The sequence below is a fragment of the Phoenix dactylifera genome, chromosome 4 (assembly GCF_051530095.1).
Source record: "Phoenix dactylifera cultivar Ajwa chromosome 4, Ajwa_hap1_PhDact_Kaust_v1.1, whole genome shotgun sequence".
Lineage (NCBI taxonomy): Eukaryota > Viridiplantae > Streptophyta > Magnoliopsida > Arecales > Arecaceae > Phoenix > Phoenix dactylifera.
Window position 1 is genome coordinate 32,876,771 of NC_143193.1, and position 12,109 is coordinate 32,888,879.

Here is a 12,109-nt window from a genome sequence, read left to right on the forward strand (position 1 = left end):
CAAGAGTCCATTGAGAGAAAAGACAAGCAAAATAAGGAAGAAACGCATTCAATTCATTTCTAGAAGTTTTTCCTTCGTATTCAAGGCTCTTCTTCTGACATCAAATCTTCAGTGCACTCAAAGAGGAGACTCAGAGTTCGAGAAGCCCTTTCTTCCTCTTCCAAAATCTGTTTGAGGGCTTCTAACTTTACTCTATTCATATTGATTCATATTTGCTTTTTAAGAAGCTTTCCTTGTATCTTTTCACAAACTGTTTTTCTTACTTGATTCAATCAGGGGATTGAATCAAGGGTTATAAGGTTTGTTGGTGAGCCAAAGAAAAAACCAACGGTGTAAGGGTTTGATTGTAATCCCGGAAAAACAATCGAGTGGTTCTAGTCGGTGAGCCTATGAAAACCGACCGAGTTCATTGTGATCTCGCGAAAATAATAAGTTGGGTTGTGATCTTGTAAAACAACCGGTTGTAATCCAAGGAATTATAGTGAACTCCCAAGTGAAGCTTGGGGAGTGGACGTAGGAGCAAGAGTTGGCTCCGAACCACTATAAAATTTTCTTGTGTTTGCATTGGCTATTCGTCTCTTCCAATCTCCTCATCAAGTAGCTTAATTAACCTGCTTGCATTAGAATTAAATAATTACTCATTAAGTTTTAATTTGTCAATAATTAATTCAAACCCAATTCATCCCTCTCTTGGGTTGTCTCCTTGGGCAACAAGTGGTATCAGAGCAGGTGCTCTCATATCGATTGGTGTTCCAATCCGTAAATAGAGTCAAAGATTAAGATGACAACCCCTTTTGGGTCTTCCTTTAGTGAAGGGCAATCCACCAATAGACCTCCATTGTTTAATGGAGCTAATTATACCTATTGGAAGGCTAGAATAAGGATATTTATCCAAGCTCAAGATTATGATGTTTGGGACATCATAATTAATGGACCACATATCCCTTCTATCTATGTTGATAGCATTGCTATACCCAAGCTTGAGAAAGATTGGGATGATAATGATAGAAGGAAGGCACAACTAAATGCTAAAGCAATGAATGTTCTTTATTGTGCCTTAGACCATAATGAATTCAATAGAATCTCTACTTGCAATTCTGTAAAAGAGATATGGGATAGACTTGAAGTGACCCACGAGGGCACAAATCAAGTTAAAGAAACTAAAATTAACATGCTAGTTCATAAATATGAACTATTTAAAATGGACTCTAGTGAAACCATCTCTTGCATGTTTACTCGATTTACTGATATTGTCAACGGCCTAAAAAGCCTTGGCAAAAGTTATACTAACAGTGATCTTGTCAGAAAAATTCTTTGCTCTTTACCAAGGTCATGGGAAGCCAAAATCACGGCAATCCAAGAAGCAAGGAACTTGAACAAGCTGCCACTCGAGGAGCTTCTTGGATCCCTAATGACGCATGAGCTCATAATGAAACAACACAGCGAAGAAGAATCCTCTCATAAGAAAAAGGTAATTGCCCTCAAATCTACTTCTTCTAACAAGGATCTATCTTGCAGTAGCAGCAGTGAAGAAGAAGACAATGAGGGAGACGATGAAGAGGCTCTTCTCGTGCGAAAGTTCAGAAGATTCATTAACCTGAAGAAGTCCTTTCATCAAAAGAGAGGTTCCTCAAGTTCCTTCAACAAGGATAAAGGTAAGGAAAGGAAAAACGAGGGAATCGGATGCTATAAATGCAAGAAGCCGGGACATTTCAGAGTCGACTGTCCCTTGCTGAAGAAGGGCAGCAAATACAAGAAGAAGAAAGCTCTTGTCTCCACTTTGACAGACTCCGATCAATCATCATCATCATCGGATGAGGAACAAGAGGAAAAAGCAAATCTTTGCTCTATGGCAAATGAAAATGAGGTAACATCTGAAACTCATTTAGATTTTACTTTTGAAGAATTGTATGATGCCTTTAATGAGCTAATGGATGAGTATAAATCAATAAATCTTAAAAACAAAGATTTGAGGCTAACTAATCAATCCTACAGTCATAAAAATGACAATCTGATTATGGAAAAGGGTTCCATTGTTAAGGAGAACTTAGAACTTAAAACAAGCAACCAATTGCTAACTCTAAAAAACTGTACTCTAATTAAAGACAAAGAAAGACTAACTAAAGAAATTTCAGAACTTAAAAACAATAATCAAACTCTAAAAGATAACCTTACAAAAGACTTAAGCTTACTAAAAACAGAGAAACTGAACTTAACAAAAGAACTTGAAAAATATAAACCTATTGTTGAGAAGTTTACCTATAGCTCTAAAAAATTAGAAATGATTCTTAACAATCAAAGAGTTGTGTTTAATAGAGCCGGTTTAGGGTATAAGCCAAAGAATAAGCAAAAATTTCTTAAAAACGTTTTTGTAAAAGCCGGAGAAAGTAAAACTAAAAATGTAACTTATTTCTGTTGTGGAAAAGTAGGACATAAAGCTAATGTGTGTAACCATAGAAAAATAGAAGCTAAAAGAAAAATTAAAAGGATTTGGGTTCCAAAAGGAATCAATATAGCTAACCTTGAAGGATTCAAGAAAACTTGGGTACCTAAGATTATATGATTTCCTTGTGTAGGAGTGTCTTGCAGCCAAGCTCAATAAAAACTGTTGGTACTTGGATAGTGGCTGCTCAAGACACATGACGGATGACAATGAGCAATTCTTCGCCCTAGAACCTAAGAAAGGAGGTGTGGTGACTTTTGGAGATGATAACTAAGATCACATCATGGGTATTGGTAAGATACAAATCACATCTTCAACCTTTATTGATAATGTTCGGTTTGTAGATGGTCTTAAGCACAATTTACTTAGCATTAGTCAATTATGTGATAAAGGTTTTGACGTATTGTTTAAGCCATCTATGTGCATCATAACCAACTCAACTAACAATAGTTTAGTTTTCAAAGGATTAAGACGTGGCAATGTTTATATAGTAGATCTTGAAGATCTTGCTAAAAACAGCCACTGCTCAGTAGAAAATGATGCTAAGCTTAGTGAGGCAAGTTGGTTATGGCATCGTAAATTAAGTCATGCAAGCATGGACACATTATCTAAATTAGTTAAAAGAGATTCCGTGATTGGTTTGCCAAAACTGAAATTTGAGAAAAATAAAATCTGGAAAGCATGTCAATTTGGCAAATAATCTAGAAGTTCTTTTAAGTCCATAAATTGTGTCTCTACAACTAGACCCCTTGAGCTACTTCACATGGACCTTTTTGGACTAACTACGACCACGAGCCTTGGTGGAAACAAGTATGGACTTGTCATAGTTGATAATTTTTCTAGATACACATGGGTCATGTTTTTAGCTCATAAGGATGAAACATTTTCAGTTTTTAAGAAATTCCACGAGGAGGTAACAAATACAAAAAATAGTTCAGTTATAGCAATTAGGAGTGATCATGGAACGGAATTTGAAAATCATCTATTTGATGAATTCTATAGTAAAAAGGGAATAACTCATAATTTCTCTGCACCTAGGATACCATAACAAAATGGAGTTGTGGCAAGAAAGAATAGAACCCTAGAGAAAATGGCTAGGACCATGTTGTGTGAAAGTGACCTCCCAAAGTATTTTTGGAGAGAAGCCATTAACACATCATGTCATATATTAAATAGAGTTCTATTAAGACCAATTATAAAGAAAATACCTTACGAACTTTGGAGAGATAGAAAGCCCAAAGTAAACTACTTTCATGTATTTGGATGTAGGTGTTTCATTCATAATAATGGCAAAGATAACTTAGGTAAATTTGATTCCAAATCTGATGAAGGTATCTTTTTGGGATATTCTACATCGAGTAAGGCTTATAGAGTCTTCAACAAAAGAATCCTTGTTATTGAAGAATCCATTCATGTTGTTTTTGATGAGTCTAATGATGCTTCCTCCAGCAAGAGAGTAGTATTTGATGATGATGCAGGAATAATTGAAGAAAGGATGGATCACATGACTACAAGAGGATGAACCCAAGCAAGTTGAAGAAACTACAACAAGCCAAGAGGTAATTGCCGAATATGGGCTTACAAAGGCTTGGAGGTATGCTCACGGTCATCCTAAAGAATTAATCTTAGATGATCCATCTCAACCTGTTAGAACTAGAGCCTCTCTTAGAAACTTAAATAATCATCTTGCATTTGTTTCACATTTAGAACCTAAAAATATTGAAGAAGCTGAAAGTGATGTAAATTGGATAAATGCTATGCAAGAGGAACTTAACCAATTTACAAGAAATAAAGTATGGAACTTAGTTGAAAGACCCACTGAATACTCAATAATAGGAACTAAATAGATATACAAAAATAAACTTGATGAAAATGGAGTTGTGGTTAGAAACAAGGCTAGACTAGTAACAAAGGGCTATAATCAAGAAGAAGGTATAGACTTTGATAAGACTTTTGCTCCTGTAGCTAGACTTGAGGCAATTAGATTGTTACTAGCATTTGCATGTAATAAAGATTTTAAATTATTCCAAATGGATATAAAAAGTGTCTTCTTGAATGGGTATATTAATGAGAAGGTTTATGTAGAACAACCTCCTGATTTTGAGAATCATCAATACCCCAATCATGTTTATAAACTAAATAAAGCACTTTATAGTCTAAAATAAGCCCCTAGAGCATGGTATGAAAGACTTAGCAAATTTCTATTAGACCATGAATTTTCTAAAGGAAATGTTGATACAACCCTATTTTTGAAAAAGAAAAACAAAAATATGTTAGTAGTGCAAATTTATATAGATGATATTATTTTCGGTGCTACTAACAATCGTCTTTGCGAAGAGTTTGCTGAATTAATGCAGAGTGAATTTGAGATGAGCATGATGGAAGAATTGAACTACTTCCTCGGACTTCAAATCAAACAATCCAAGGAAGGAATTTTCATCAATCAAGCTAAATACATCAAGAAAATGCTAAAGAAGTTTGATATGGATGGAAACAAGTCAATTGGCACTCCCATGAGCTCATCATGCAAACTAGACAAAGATGAATCAGGTAAATCAGTAGATCAAAAGCTGTATAGAGGTATGATAGGATCTTTACTATATCTTACAGCAAGTAGACCTGAAATCATGTTTAGTGTATGCATGTGTGCTAGATATCAATCTAATCCTAAAGAATCACACCTAATTGCAGTTAAGAGAATTTTTAAATATCTAATAGGAACAAAAAACATAGGTCTATGGTACTCTAAAGAATCAAGCATAAACTTAATAGGGTACACTGATTCAGACTTCGCTGGTTGTAAACTTGATAGAAAAAGCACCAGCGGGTCATGTCAATTTTTAGGAGAGAACTTAATTTCATGGTTTAGCAAGAAACAAAACTTGGTTGCACTATCTACGGCTGAAGCCGAATATGTTGCTACCGGAAGTTGTTGTGCTCAAATTTTATGGATCAAGCAACAACTTGAAGATTATGGCATTAAACAAGATAAGATTTCTATAAATTGTGATAATACAAGTGCCATAAATCTAACTAAAAATCCAATTCAACACTCAAGAACTAAACATATTGAGATAAGACATCACTTCATAAGAGATCATGTGTTAAATGGTAATGTGATGCTTGAATTTGTTGCACTGATGATCAACTTGCTGATATCCTCACAAAACCCTTGAGTGAAGATCGATTTTGTATCCTTAGAAGAGGGTTAGGAGTGATTGATCCATTTTTGTGATGCTCTCCTATAATTCATTGATTTTGATGATTAGCTTAAGTTGGATATAGGATTTCTCGTCTATGATCACCAAATTATTACTTAAGTTCAAAAAATTTCCATATCTCTCTCCTCTGGCACTGAATTAACTGAGTTTTTGGTTATGTGCCAGAGTTCGAGTCGACTCGAATAAATTTTAGAGTCGGCTCGTGGGCGAGTCGACTCGCACATGTTTAGGAGTCGACTCGAGGTCGAGTCGACTCGCGCATGTTCAGGAGTCGACTCGAGGTCGGAAATCCGACTTTTAACCCTAAGTGAAATATCCTTTTCTCCACTTCTATTCTCGGCCGCCACTGTTCAAAAACCTAGAGTCGTCTCCTACATCGTCCCAGACCCTTTTTTCCGTCATTTCTTCCTTGTTTTCTTCCATCCTTCGAGTCCATCCTTCTGTATTAGGTCAAAAATGCCTAGGAAAGCAATTATCCCAAGTCGGAAGAGACCTCTCTCCGCGAGCGGCGCCGAGAGACGGTCCAAGGCGAGAAACAAACCTGGAAGCCACCACCTCCGGTTCCTTTTCCGCCAAAGACGGTTCCCTCGCAACCGTGCGCCGGGAGGGTTGTCTCTACCGGGAGACGAGTCAACTTTGACTTCCTCTCCCGGAAAGGGTTCAACCTAGGGCATCACCTTAGAGTCCAAAACTTAGAATATTTTTGTTCTCTTGACCTCCCTACCTACCCAGGGTTAGTTAGAAAATTTTATGGGACCATCACAAGGGGTGGCGGTGGTGTCCAAGGGGTAGTAGCCAATGTCCCCATTCTCATTTCAGAAGATCTCATTGCTAGGGTCCTCCACTTGTCTCGCGATGGGATCGCTCCCACACATCCCACGGACAGGACAGAGGCCCTTACGGCCATTTTAGGGAGACCACCCCAATCCCCCATAGAGGAGGTGTCTGCAAATCAGCTTACGGCTGAAATGCAACTCCTCCTGAACATCATATCTAGGACCCTTTTTTCTAAGACTGGTCGGTTTGACTTTGTCTTAGAAAAGGACCTAGCATTGATGTTCTACATTCTACATGACATTCCCCTAAACTTTCCAAAGCTAATCTATAGGTATCTCTGTGAACCCTTAGATAAGCCTAGGCTAAGTCTTCCCTACGGTATGCTCTTTACACTTATCTTTAGGAAATTAGAGGTCCCTATCCTTGAGAGAGAACCCACACGCTCCCTTAGGTACACTAATCATATGGGTGAGGGAACTCTTCACAGAATGGGCTTCCATAAAGTAAATGGTGTCTGGGTTAGGAAAACATCTTCGTCCACACCATCTGACCCTACTACTCACCATTCACCTAGCTCTGACCATGACCAGGACCACTACACAGCTCCTCCCACTTTTCCATCCACTTTTGGTCCCTCATTCCCAACTGAACCATCCACTTCAGCTGGACCATCTACAACTCCACCACCTCAGCAGCCTCTAGAGGTCAGGATCAGCCCTGAGCAGCTCTGGAAGCTGAGAGATGAGATAGTGAGAGAGCTGCGAGGTCCACTTAGTGCTCCTTCCACCGATGTCATCCCCTCCACAGCAGCCGTATCTATGATGATCGCAGAGGTTAGAGAGGAGATGTCTCACATGAGGAACTTGGTCCAGGGTCAGTATTTGAGCCTTCAAGCCATTAAGGAAGACACGAGACAGATGCGAGACAGCATCAGAGAGGAGCTTGGAAGGCAAAATCAAGGTGCGGAAAGGCTTGCAAATGCCTTAATCTTCAAGCTTGACACTATTCAGGAGAATGTGACCCAGCTAACTAAGATACAATCTAAGACCACCTCAGAGATCATCACACAACTAGGGAATGTATCTGAGGGGATAAGCTTAGTCATGCGACATACTAGACTGAGTACGGGAGCCACATCCTCCACTACTAGACGACCCTAGTGTATTTTTGATTTTATGATGTACAGTCTCTTGAGGACTTTTCTGATATGTATTCATTTTTGTACTTACTATAATGAATAGAGATTTTCCTTCAAAAATCTGTGCAATTTAACTTAGTATCTCTTTATGTTTTATGTGCTTTTTGATGTGATGACAAAAAGGGGAAGAAAATGTAAAGGGATATAAACAAAAAAAAACATTCTTAAGCAAAGGGATATAAACAAAAGAAACATTTTTAAGCAAAAATGTAATTTGTTCTTAGTGGATTCAATACCTCGAGGCTGATTATTTCTCTGTTGGCGCTCCTCAAGGAGTAATCTCCAGAATCTATTCAAGGGATATTCGGAGATTAGTTGAATCATATTAAAGAATTAGATTTTTCCCTCTCTAATCAAAAAAAATTTAATAAAAAAATCTGAACAAAGTTCGAACAAAAGAGAATGCAAATATTGAGGAGGAGAATCAAAATTATAAGCAATTTAAATTGAAAGAATATAAGCCAAACAATTGAGTGTATGCTTTGAAGACTTATTTAATTCCAAATGAAAGGAGGAGCCTTAATTTCAAAGTTTACTAACTCATACATTTCAATTTTGGATACACTAAATGACTAGATATTTAAATTCATTTTGAAACTTTACTACAAGTCAATTCATGTCTGAGCAATTCACTTTATAAATACTCAATATTTTGTCATCATCAAAAAGGGAAAGATTGTGGAGTGATTGATTAAACCTCTATTTGATTTTGATGAGCTCAAAGTATTTGAGTATATCTTATGTTATACTAATGAATTCAATCTAGTATATCAGGCATATATTTGTATATTTTCAATTAAGTGCCTCAAGCTTTGGTTCAAAATAAGTTGGACAAGTATTGAACCCTATTTGAACCAAGGGCTGATTCTCGAGTCGACTCCGGAAGATTACGAGTCGACTCCAAATGATTCAGAGTTTCTGGCACCAGCTCGAGTCGACTCCGATACTCTACGAGTCGACTCCGACTGAGAACAGAAAGAAAGACAGAAAGTTGGTTTTCAGACCCTGTCAGCGAGTCGACTCCAGAAGGCTTCGAGTCGACTCCGATGCTTGACGAGTTGACTCTCTACAGATCTGAGTCGACTCCAAGGAGTAACAGACAGAAAGACAGAGAGGTGTTTTCTAGACCCTGTTACCGAGTCGACTCCAGAAGGATGCGAGTCGACTCCAACGTTTGGCGAGTCAACTCCTAATCATGCCAGAGTCGACTCTCAGAGAAAAGCGGACTGAAAGGCAGAGAACCAAACTCAGTGATCCTGTGAACGAGTCGACTCCGTGAATTCTAGAGTCGACCCCAAGTCAGCCGAGTCGACCCCAAGTCAGCCGAGTCGACCCCAACAAAGTGCGAGTCGACTCCGAGGCAGCTCAGATCAACAGACAGAGGATCGGTTTTTCGGGCTCTGAGAGCCGAGTCGACTCCAAGAGGATCCTAGTTGACTCGAGAGAGAAATGCAGAAAAATAGATCTCTGGAATTCTGAGAACGAGTCGTCTCCAAAATGTCGAGTCATCTCCAGATCTTAGCGAGTCGACTCCAGGATTGGACCGAGTCGACTCCAGATCGGGACAGCACTTTAATTCAAATCCTGAATAGTGGGCGAGTCATCTCGAGTAAAGCATGAGTCGACTCCAGCAACAGCCGAGTCGACTCCAGAACGAACGAATCGACTCTGATCCCAACAGATACATTGTCAGGAGGTGCAGGCTATGCAGAATGGCTACAAATCAGTGTCTAACGGCTATTTTTCAAAGGGGACTGTTTAAATAGCCAGAGTAAACAGTAGTAGACAACAAGAGAGTTACTCCTGTGCATTAAGGCATTTCCAACTACCAAGAGTCCATTGAGAGAAAAGAGAAGCAAAAAAAGGAAGAAACGCATTCAATTCATTCCTAGAAGTTTTTCCTTCGCATTCAAGGCTCTTCTTCTGATATCAAATCTTCAATGTACTCAAAGAGGAGACTCAGAGTTTGAGAAGCCCTTTCTTCCTCTTCTGAAATCTGTTTGAGGGCTTCTAACTTTACTCTATTCATATTGATTCATATTTGCTTTTTAAGAAGCTTCCTTGTATCTTTTCACAAACTATTTTTCTTACTTGATTCAATCAGGGGATTGAATCAAGGGTTGTAAGATTTGTTGGTGAGCTAAAGGAAAAACCAACGGTGTAAGGGTTTGATTGTAATCCCGAAAAAACAATCGGGTAGTTCTAGTCGGTGAGCCTGTGAAAACCGACCGAGTTTGTTGTGATCTCGGGAAAAAAACAAGTTGGATTGTGATCTTGTAAAACAACCGGCTGTAATCCAAGGGATTATAGTGAACTCCCAAGTGAAGCTTGGGGAGTGGACGTAGGAGCAAGGGTTGGCTCCGAACCACTATAAAATTTTCTTGTGTTTGCATTGGCTATTCGTCTCTTCCAATCTCCTCATCAAGTAGCTTAATTAACCTGCTTGCATTAAAATTAAATAATTACTCATTAAGTTTTAAATTTGTCAATAATTAATCCAAATCCAATTTATCCCTCCTCTTGGGTTGTCTCCTTGGGCAACAGTCCCCATTACAAGCCTTGTGGTTGCACAACAAACTAGCATGAATCTTGACATAATAATATCGAGGTATGAAGGAAGGATATCAATAGTATTTTATCAACATTAAGCTTTTCCATAATAGGCAATCAAATAATTGGCCAGGTAAGCAGGTGGGAGGCTCTCCTTACTCAGAGAGTAAGATCCTAATTAGAGAACCACCTTTAGTACTTTTCTTAGACACCAATTAGATTAATTGTTCTAGAATGGGTCTGCTCAAAGTTTTTCAACACTATGACTTAATATAATTTTTATTGAGGGTTTACTAGTCTCATGCACATTCTATAATTGTAACATATTGAACATGTCTTTGTATATGTACAACAAATTATATATCTATCCCATAGCATATATAAATTATAACCAACTATCATGCATCATGGCTATCTCATATCATGTACAAATTATTACCAATTGATTGGATCAATTAACATGCTTCAACATATCTTCATATGAAAAATTCATATCATGACATTTTATTATATATCATATTATATATAAATCATATAATTCAGCATTCTTCTAAACATATGATATTACTATCTCATAGTAATTTTAACAATCATTCATCATGCATAATCACTTGATTGAACCAATTAAGGTGGCTCTGATACCACTGAAGGGTTTTAGCATGTTATAATGCGCAGCGGAAGCTAGAGATTTTAAAAATTTCTTAATAACGTTTCTTAACATTAAACCCTTATAAGTCTAGATCACCTTAATAGAAGCAATCAAATAATATAATATAAATGCAGAAATAGAAGAATACCTCTAACGCTAATCCAGTATGCAGAATTTTCACTAGGTGCCCAAATGTTCACCCTCCAACGTTGATCCACATGAAAACTTAATTCAAGTCTTAAGCTCCAAAGACTTTGATCCTTAATGCAGAATTCTTCTAAAGAACTCTAATAGCTTGCTTTCCTTCCTTTCTGTTTTTCTTTCACCTTCTAAAATCACTTCTAATCCTTTTGTCCTAAAGAAGACCACCTTGTCTTGGATTAGGACACCCTAGAAGCAATGCTAGAAAGAGACAAAGCCTTGTAAGAAAGAAGGGATAAGGGAGAGAGAATGCGGTGGAGTTGGAATAATGAAATCCATGGAGCACTAGCCTATTTATAATAGGCGTAGGGATGCATCTCCAAGGGATGCATCCCATCCACACATCCTCTCATGAAAGGGCACCATCTAAAGGGCCATATCAAATAAGAGGAGGCACAAATCAAGTGAAAAGATGTATCAAATGATATGTCCTTTCATGTGGTGCCATATTTTGACCAAGTCAACATCACATGCCAATCACATGTCCATCACGCCTCACCTCTTGATCTTTCATGATGATGATCCAAGGGCTCCAATGCAAGGCGCCATTCACTTGACCCATTATGTCTTCATCCAATGGTGGAATTAAGATCCAATGGTCAATTATGATAGCCATCCTCTAACCCAATCCAATTGGGTTAAACCAACTCTCCATTATGTCTTCATCCAACGGTAGATCAAGATCTAACGGTCTAGATCGAATGATTTATTAAATCTAATCCAATTAGACTCAAACCAAGCCAATTAGGTGCCAACTCTTGGCTAACCCATATTAGAACATGATCTAATCAAATTAGATCAATTAAGAATCAGATTCGAATCCAATTCGAATCAGGAGCTAAGGATTTGCAACACCTGCTAGGATGTCTATCTTACAAACATGATCTAATCCAATTAGACCCTTGATAAGTTTTTTTATGTGTGACCCATTGGATTCCATACTTAGCCAGCAATAGGTGTGAGTGCGAGTTGACCCAACTTGATTAGAACTCTTCTAATCGATTTAAGTCTAAACTGCACGAACCCAAACTTAACAATTAGAATCCTTTCTAATTGGTGATCGAATTAAA